The following is a 10,393-nucleotide window of genomic DNA, read 5'->3' as shown; positions in this document are numbered from 1 at the left end:
TGAGCAAGCTGGGGAGGGCAGAGAGAGAGGGGGAGAGAGTGAATGTGAGAAATAAGCCCACTGACCCAATCAAAGGAGGGACATGGAGACTCAGCACAGTGAAGCCAGGCTTTAATCAACATTCTTGCAAGAGCCGTGTCTGATGGACAGGCACACTCTGGTAGGTTAGTCTCCTAGTGTGCAGGTCCCTCCCCTGATTCCTCATTGGCTGAGGACTACAGAGGCTACACCATTAGCCGGAAGTTGCCTATGCCCATGTAAGGCAAAAAGTAGTCTGATTGGAACAAATGTACATCCCCTCACATGATGCAGAAACTTCAGTTCTTTGGCACATGCTCATTGCAGGGCCCACATGAAGAACCAGGAAGTGAAGTGTCTAAGGATTTGGGACTCCATTGTTGGGAGAGGTTCGTACATATTTCCAATAGGTTGTAAACCTATTAACTAGACAGCACAGCTTTTTGTTTTATTTCTGAAAGTGAAACCTTTCACTTCTCGCAGAGAATCCCAAGCAGGATCCGTGCTGTTAGCACAGAGCCTGACATGGGGCTCGATCTCATCAATATGAGATCGTGACCTGAGCTGAAATCAAAAGTCAGATGATTAATCCACTGAGCCACCCAGGCACCCCTCTACTGGATATATATGCTTTCTCAAATCACACCTTAATGGCATTCTATAAATTAACCTCTAACATTACAGGATTGTTAGTCACATAATCGTCCATTGTGTACTAATTCAAAGCTTTAGATCCTTTCCTGCATACATAAAATCACCACTTAGAATCTAATACATGTTGTCCTTCATCCTGAGTCTCCTTGAACAACTTTGCCAGCCATGGATCTTAAATACTTCTGAGGACTGACTTCTGGCATGATGTCATAAGGTGCTCCACTGACCTGCTCCCCAGTAAAAGTGAAGCTACAAAAAACAAAAGGGGGGGGGGGGGACAAGGGGACTCCAGAAATGTTCCTAAAGGCAAACAGCACATAAGGAAACATTTATTGAAGAACAGCTAGGTAAGAAAACATAATAAGAAAGGTGAGAGTCTGTGGTATTTGAACCAAGATGGCAACCTGTCCCCAGGTCCCACACTGCTGAGACCCAGAACATCCCCAGTAGCAGAACAATACCTTTTCTCATCCTTCTCACAGCCACCTATCGCTGACACTAAGTCCAAGTGTGGTCAAGAAGTAGGGACCTTCTTCTACTCAGCCCCTCTTTGTGGAACGGAGGCTCTTCCTCAGGTGTGGCATGTTGAGAATACTGGGTCCCTGTCACTTTTGCCCTGGCTTGTGACACAATGGTTCCATGCCAGGAAAGGCAAGCCAAGAGGACCTTAGGCTGCTCCCCGTTGACACAGACTCCCCCTTTGACAAAACTTGAGTCAGGCTCTTTTTTTTTTTTTAATGTTTACTTATTTTGAGAGAGAGAGAAGGTGTGCACGGGACAGCAGTAGAGAGAGGATCCCAAGCAGGCTCTATGCTGTCAGTGTGGAGCTGGACACAGAGCTCAGGAACCTAAGCCGATTGTGACCTAAGCCGAAATCAGGAGTCAGACTAAGCCACCCAGGCACCCCTAGTCGGACTCTTTATTCTCAAATAGACCTCATCCTTGGGCCTGTCCTCATGAGCCCAATTTTTGCCAGAATCCTGCTAAATCAGTTTAGGGAGAATCCTTTGTTTTCATTAGCCTGACTTTGCTATTCTTCTGTCTTCATTAGGGTGACTTTTATTTTTCCAGGAGTCTCCTGTGTAGGTAAATAGTTTGATTTTTCATATAAGATCTTAAAGAAATACTCATCAAGTTTTCAGTGGAAAACAATAATTTTTGCCCTTGAGTCTTGAGTCTTCCCCTTAAAATCCTTACCTTGCTATTTACACCATTCCTGGACTGTGATATTGTGACCTTCACCCAATCCTAACCAAGATTCCCCCCTCCCATTCCTTCTTTGAAAAATCTGTCTTAAATCAAACTTCCACCTAATTCTGACCTTACTCCCTCTATCTGAGACCATCTGAGACACAGCCAAAGCTTTTTCAAAGCTTGCTGAGGTAAGCAGTAAACTAGCTTTGTCTTCTCAATAGGTATGTTGGTGAAATTTGAAGATCTGATTTTTGACACTGCTTTTGCATAAAAAATTTGATTTTACTTTGATTTTATGTTTATTTAAGGAGTCTTGAAATTATGGAGACACTGCACCCCACACACCCACATTTACGTAGCTCTAGTGCCCACCCATATTTCCCTCCAGGAGGCCTGTGCCTGGTTTCCTCATGATTTGGAGGAAATTCTGGTCAACCAGGATGAAGAATCTTGTATGCCAAAACATGTGTATTAAGTTCAGCTTAATTTTACTGTTGCCTTTTATGTGTCAGATTCTGTGTTGGGCACAGAGATAAATAAAGCATATCTGCTACTGAGCTCACAGTATAATCAGAGAGGCAGACACATATACAAATAAGTATAATAAGAAGACCTAAATGTCAGGATGAATTAGGATGAAATGTTATGAGGAAACACATAGATGAGGTATCTGGGGCGCCTGGGTGGCTCAGTCAGTTAAGTGTCCAACTCTTGATTTCAGCTCAGGTCATGATCTCACGGTTCGTGAGTTCACTGTACTGACCTCGCTGAACGTGCTTGGGATTCTCTCTCTCTGCCCCCCTCTCTCCCCCTTCCCCACTTGTGCACGTTCACACATGCTTTCTCTCTCTCAAAATAAACAAATAAATTAAAAAAAAAAAAAAGGCATCCAATTCAGTGTGGGCTGTAGGAAAGGCTTCCGAGAGGAGGGGAAACCTGAACAGGGTATCTACAAGAGGCAGGAAAAAGCCAGATGGATGAGAAGAAGGGCATCCAGACAATGGGGAGAGCATGATACCAAGCTGAAAAGCAGCATGGTGTGAATGGAAAGCTAACATTTAAGTATTGCCAATTAAAAAAAAAATTTTTTTTCAACGTTTTTTATTTATTTTTGGGACAGAGAGAGACAGAGCATGAACGAACGGGGAGGGGCAGAGAGAGAGGGAGACACAGAATCGGAAACAGGCTCCAGGCTCCGAGCCATCAGCCCAGAGCCTGACGCGGGGCTCGAACTCACAGACCGCGAGATCGTGACCTGGCTGAAGTCGGACGCTTAACCGACTGCGCCACCCAGGCGCCCCAGTATTGCCAATTTTAGGAGTTTAAAAAGTCTGCAGCTAGAAAGGACATGAAGCTAGAAACATGGGTGGAGTCTTGATTTTATCTTGTGCACAATGGAGAGCCGTGAAAGTGCTTTAATCCTATGCTGTCCAGTATGGTAGCCACCAGCCATGTGTGGCTTATTTGAAATGTGGCTAGTCCAAATTGAGATGTGCTATAAGTACAAAATAAACCCTCAATTTGGAAGACTCTGTACAAAAGAAGAGTGTTAAATATCTCATTAATAACTTCATATTGATTAAATGCTTAAATAAGACTTTGGTACATTGGGTTAAATAAAATACATTATTAAGGGGCGCCTGGGTGGCCCAGACGGTTAAGCGTCCGACTTCGGCTCAGGTCATGATCTCACAGTTCGTGGGCTCAAGCCCTGCATCAGGCTCTATGCTGACAGCTCAGAGCCTGGAGCCTGTTTCGGATTCTGTGTCTCCCTCTCTCTCTGCCCCTCCCCCACTCGCTCTGTCTCTGTCTCAAAAATAAATAAACATTTTTTAAAATTTTTAAATAAAATACATTATTAAAATTAATTTCATCTGTTTTTTAAAATGTGACTGCTAGAAAATTGTGAATTACACGTGAGGTTCAAATATGTGGCTTACATTATATTTCTGTTGAGAAGTATGGCTTTAACTCCTTGGATGAAGAGAGAAAAAGGTTGAGAGTATGATTGCTGAAGCCAGACTACCCGGGTTCAAATCTTAGCTCTCCTGTTTAAGAGCTGTGTGATCCTGGGCACATTTCTTAGTTTCATGGTATATTAGTTTGCTAGCTGCCACAACAAAATACCACAAACTAGGTGGTTTAAACAACAGAAATCTATCTTTTTACAGTTCTGGAAGCTGGAAGTCCCAGACCAAGTTGTCAGCAGATTTAGTTTCCCCTGAGGCATCTCCCCTTGGCTGGCAGACCATCCTCTTGCTGTGTTCTCACATGGCCTCTCTGTATGTATGCATCCCTGGTCCGTTCCTCTTATTCGGACACCAGTCCTGTTGGATTAGGGCCCCACCCTCGTGACCTCATTTAACCTTAATGTTCTCCTTGAAGACCCCCATCTCCAAATACAGTCACATTGATGGTTACAGCTTCCACATATGAATTTTGGGGAACACAATTCAGTCCACTGCACTTGGTCCTTTGGTTGCCTCTCTATAAAATAAAAAGGCACCTGGCTGGCTCACTTAGTACAGCATGCGACTCCTATCTCAGGGTTGTGAGCTCAAACCCCACGTTGGGTGTAGAGCTTACTTAAAAAGAAAATGAGGATCATAATAATGCCCTTCTCATATAGCTGTTGTGAGGCATTAATGAGTTACTGTTTATAAAGTACTTAGGATAATCCTGTAATACCATAAACGTTATCTAAAGTTACCTATTATTGAACAGTCATCCAACAGTCCAGGAAATGATCCAAAAGCTCTACATTTACCTCCAGTGAATAGCTATGTCCCCTTTCCCTGAGATCCTAAGGTTGTAGCCCCGATACAAGAATGAAGTTAGAAAATCCAGTTGAAGAGAAAGGTTGCTATGTTCCTTTGTCTCTGCCATAAGACCTAATTATCTTAGCTAGGTGTTTGGAAGAAGCCAAAGATGTCTTAAACTGGGGAAGCGGGTCCCCACCCCATAATAAGATGATATTATACCATCATCTTACAGAAATGTCAGCTAAACAGTGGTTTGGCCAGAAAACGATGGAAATTAGCATACAGCCAGAGAAACCTTCATGGTTTCATGCCACGTTCCTACTCTGACACCAGGCAACCAACACACGGTCTAGCGGGTCATCTGGAATTAATGATCTCAGTGGGCATGAAAGGGTCAGGTGGACAAGGAAACCCTGCCCATCTATCTCAGACCCAAAGCCTGAAATCTAGAATGTCTTCACAATAAAGTGTTTCTTATCCTAAAGTCACCGTCCTCATAGAACCAGATACGCCCTCCACCTAGGCCAGGAATTTGAATTTAGGTAAGGTACTGTCAGCACGGTAAAGCCTCTGCGGATATTCTTGGCACTGTTTTTTTCCTATTTAGAGCAGTTTTTCCTCAACTCTTCCTTATTCTCCTTTGATAAACTTACAACACCCCCCACAGCACCCTTTAGGCTCATTAGACAGTTTATACTAATGTAAACATCACGGCTAAAAACAAAGCAATGGCAATTTTTGAGAACAAATGTATTTTGGTCTTTAAACACTTCGTGTTTTTATGTATGTATGTATGTATGTATGTATTTAAATATGAAATTTATTGCCAAATTGGTTTCCATACAACACCCAGTGCTCATCCCAACAGGTGCCCTCCTCAGTGCCCATCACCCACTTTCCCCTCCCTCCCACCCCCATCAACCCTGAGTTTATTCTCAGTTTTTAAGAGTCTCTTATGGTTTGACTCCTTCCCTGTCTGTAACTTTTTTTTTTCCCTTCCCCTCCCCCGTGGTCTTCTGTTAAGTTTCTCAAGTTCCACATATGAGTGAAAACATATGATAATCTGTCTTTCTCTGACTGACTTCTTTCACTTAGCATAATACCCTCCAGTTCCATCCCTGTTGCAAATGAAGAGGATTTCATTCCTTCTCGTTGCCAAGTAGTATTCCATTGTATATATAAGCCACAACTTCTTTATCCATTCATCAGTTGATGGACATGTAGGCTCTTTCCATAATTTGGCTGTTGTTGAGAGTGCTGCTATAAGCATTGGGGTACAAGTGCCCCTATGCATCAGCACTCCTGTATCCCTTAGGTAAATTCCTAGCAGTGCCATTGCTGGGTCATAGGATAGATCTATTTTTAATTTTTTGAGGAACCTCCCCACTGTTTTGCAGAGCGGCCGCAGCAGTTTGCAATCCCACCAACAGGGCAAGAGGGTTCCCGAAAAGCTTCGTGTTTTTAATCTTAGTAAGGTAGTATCGGTGTGAGTGCTGAGTGTACTGGCTTCCACAACAAGCCTTGTGTCTTATGTACGTGGAAGGCACAGCCTGCCTCTATTTGGTTTCTGTGGCCCGAGGTGCAGACAAATCAGCTTGGCCTCATACGTTGATGGAAATGATACAGTGGCATACGAAACCGGGTCTCTTCTTTACGATTAACAGGGAACTACTTCATCCCTAGATTTCCAGTGTGATTTTCTAAATGTTTTCTTATGCAACTGACAAGCGTATCACTTAAGCTGTTCTTGAGGCATTTTCTGGCAAAGACTGAAAATCAGGAAGGAAGAATTTCCCTCCCACCCTGAGTTTCACAAAGGAAATTCGGGTCTACCTCCCCACACACAAGGAAAAGTTAGCCTGAGTTTATCCAGCAGCTGGACTAGAATGAGGTTGGAATTTGTTTTTCTTGGAAACCACTTTCAAAATTCTTGTCCTTTAGAACATCAAGATGAGCAAATGAAAAGACATTCAAATATCAACTGGAATAATCTAGAAATCAATTTTTGTAACACATGCTTAAAGGAATGAACAAGGTTGGTATTTGAGCCTTTATAGCTCAGATTCAATGTCTTCAGGGCTTCAATTCTATATTCCAAACAAAACAAGCTCAATTGCAAGCTAGCCATTTTTGAAAAGTTTGAAAATGTTAGCCTCACCCTGAAGTAGGATAATAGTTTCTAAATTTGGCCGAGTGAATTTCTTTGACCACCCACAAACTTCAGTATGGAACTGCAGAAATTTGTACAAATTTAGCATTGGAGTTCAGATATTCATAAAAATAGGCAAATCAGTTTTCTACCTACCCCCTGATTACCATGATGGCCTGCAGTCCCCAGCAACCTGCCAGGGACTCTCAAACCAAGTCTTTGTCCGTGTGTGTGTGTGTGTGTGTGTGTGTGTGTGTGTGTATTAATTTTGAGAGAAACAGGGGAGGGGCAGAGAGAGGGAGACACAGGATCTGAAGCAGGCTCCATGCTGACAGCAGAGTGCCCCCTGCGGGGTTTGAACTCACGAACCAAACCAAATCATGAGATCATGACCTGAGCCGAAGCTGGACGCTTAACCGACTGAGACACCCAGGTGCCCCAATTCTTTGTCCCTCTTAACCTCTTCCCTCGTCTGTTCAGTTTCTTCACCCCTCCCCCCTGCCCCTGAGATCTCTCTCTATCCACAATCCATTATCTATATCCATCCTCCGTTCTCTCCTGCTTTTTCCACCTCATCTCCTGTACTGGATTTTCCTTTCAGCCTTTAAAACATGCTCAAGTCTCTCCAATCTTAAAACAAGGAAATAAAACTCCCAAAGCTCTTTTGCTTTACCCTTCTACTTCTCATCTTCCCTTTCACAGACAAACCTCCAAACAGAATTGCCTCTGCTTCTTCATCTTTCTATCCTCATCAAAGCCCCCTCTTTTTTTTTTTGCCACATCCTAAGAACTCCAAATCAAAACGTGCTTTAATTTTTTTTTTTTTTAACGTTTATTTTATTTTTGAGACAGAGAGAGACAGAGCATGAACGGGGGAGGGTCAGAGAGAGAGGGAGACACAGAATCGGAAGCAGGCTCCAGGCTCCGAGCCATCAGCCCAGAGCCCGACGCGGGGCTCGAACTCACGGACCATGAGATCGTGACCTGAGCTGAAGTCGGAGGCTTAACCGACTGAGCCACCCAGGCGCCCCCAAAACGTGCTTTAAAAGAAAAGCCTCCACTCCCCTTAAAACAAAGATGACTTACTTTGTGTTTGCAGTGGGAACAGTAGCACAAATGGTGCCAAACACGCAACACAAATGACACCCTTTGGCTAACAAATGCGCACCGATTTCCACCTCAGTTCTGCAGCTTGTTCTGACTGCCTGCCCATTCCATATTCTCCACATGCCTCACAGCCTAGAGTGTCACACTTGAATCTCTCTGTATTTTGTATTAAAAAATGAATTTTCACAATAGAATAAAATTTTTTAAATGTTTATTTTTGAGAGAGAGTGACAGAGAGAGGAGGGACAGAGAGAGAGAGAGAGAGAGAGAGACAGAATCCAAAGCAGGCTCCAGGCTCTGAGCTATCTGTCAGCTCAGAGCCTGACATGGGGTTCAAACCGGTGAACCTCAAGATCATGACCCAAGCCCAAGTTGGATGCTTAACTCACTGAGCCACCCAGGCACCCCAAAATCAAAATATTTTCTACGTTTTCCCCCATTCTGAGATTCTGATATGCATGCACACTTCCCACTTCGTGGTTGAGCATCACTGATCTAAATTTTTAGGGAAATAGTAATTCCTTTTTTCTTCTAAGTAGACTGTGGGCCCCAGCCTTTCTGTATTAGTAGCAATGACATCTCCAGAAAGTATAGATGATTAGAATGGAAACATGGCCTTGCAATTAGGGCTTCTGAATGCCAGGTGACCTTTTCTCTCACAGTGGAAATGTCATTGTCATGTTTCTCTTTTAATTTGTGACTAAGAATGAATGTCATCACCCACAATCTCTTGTTCTTCTGGTGACCAGTCACTATATAAATAACACAGCTACATGTAACTAAATTTCCCAAGATTGCAGACCTATTTAAAGAGAGATGGTCCTTTATTTAAGGAATAATGGAGATAAAACCTAAAGAGGTAACGTCCTTGGTGATACCAAGATGAATTTGAAGAGAACTTCTGGCCATTCATTCATTCAGCACACACTAAAGTACTTCCTGTGTAAGATCCTGTGATCACAAAGTCAAATAAGGCAAGACTCTTGTGCCCTGGTTAGAGGGAGAGAGAGAACTAAGCAGGCATTTATTAAACATTGGAAGCAAGGGGTTCATAAAACATGAGAGGAGCACAATGGAAGAGGAAGGAGCCAGAGTGACGTCTGGGCAGGGTCTCAAATGATATAACAGTCAGAAGGGTCTAGGTGATGCTGTGGTAAAAGATAAACCCTAAAAATTCACAACTTTCCAGCTATGAATGAAAGTTCATTTCTATGAGCTGGGCAACCATCCTTTAACTTATATATATATATATATATATATATATATATATATATATATATATATATATATAACTATATATAACTTTAACTTTATATATATATATAACTTTAACTTTTATATATTTATATATATATTTTATTTATATATTTATATATTATATATATATTATATATATATATATTATATATATATTTAATGTTTATTTTTGAGAGAGTGAGAGAAAGCACAAGCAGGGAGGAGAGGGGGGGTGGGGGACAGAGGATCCAAAGCAGGATCTGTGCTGAGAGCAGAAAGCCTGATGTGCGGCTCAAACTCACAAACTGTGAGATTATGACCTGAGCTGAAGTCAGATGCTTAGCCGACTGAGCCACCCAGGCGCCCCACCCATCCCCTATCGTATCATCTAAAACACATAACCTCCAAAGTCTCCTCAGCAGGGGAAGAACAGTGACTCTCGAATGCCCGAGTCCTTAAGTGCCTTGTCTGAGAAGTGACACATACTTTTAACGTACAATACTATTGTATGGGACACACTCATACTGAAACAGCATTTGTCGTTTACGAATTCAAGTTTAACTGGGCATCCAGCATTTTTATTTGCTAAATCTGGCAATAGTTAAGGAAAAGTTTGCCAACATTTTGTGAATAGTTGCCTCCCCCAGCAGCAGAGACGGATGCGTCCTGAGTGTCAGCCTCACATGTTGAGTTACACAGTCCCCACAGGCACCAAGAGCTCTTGCTGGCATATAGGTTCTGCCTGGGCAGGCAGAGGAGAGAGCTTGGGCAGTGGCCAGAAGACCATAGCTGTTGAAGGAAATGCAGAGCTGCCTGCGTGGGTGAGAGAGCTGTTTGGGCACTGACCGAGCCCTCTGGAGCTCTTCTCCATGCCAGAGCCTCCCACACACCTGGCCTGGAAGCTCACATGGGTTTCCAGGGCCAAAGTGGGTCCCATCTGCTCAACTGCAGAGGGAAGTGTCCTTCTGGGGACTGAGTCTGTCCAAACGTCCTAATGGCCACCCATCTAGAAGCAGGGCACAGAGCAAGTAACAGTGTTACTGTTCCGGGATGGTGCCCTCTGTACAAACTCCCATCAAAGGCACAGGGGTCCATCTCCCAAGCTCCAGCATCCAGGCTCGGACTTCAATATGGCAGAACAGGGGTATATTTCAGAGTACACTCTGGCAAGCCTGCCCCCATATTTGCAGAGCCCAGGGCAAGAGTAAACACACCTCATATGGAAAAACATAACTTCCTAAATATAAACTTGAAAAATATGTGAAAAGCTCTG

Source organism: Panthera pardus, unplaced genomic scaffold (assembly GCF_024362965.1).
Source record: "Panthera pardus isolate Hobbes unplaced genomic scaffold, ASM2436296v1 HiC_scaffold_20, whole genome shotgun sequence".
In the NCBI taxonomy this organism is placed as follows: Eukaryota; Metazoa; Chordata; class Mammalia; order Carnivora; family Felidae; genus Panthera; species Panthera pardus.
The sequence above is the reverse complement of the archived record's forward strand: the minus strand, read 5'-3'. Positions refer to the sequence as shown.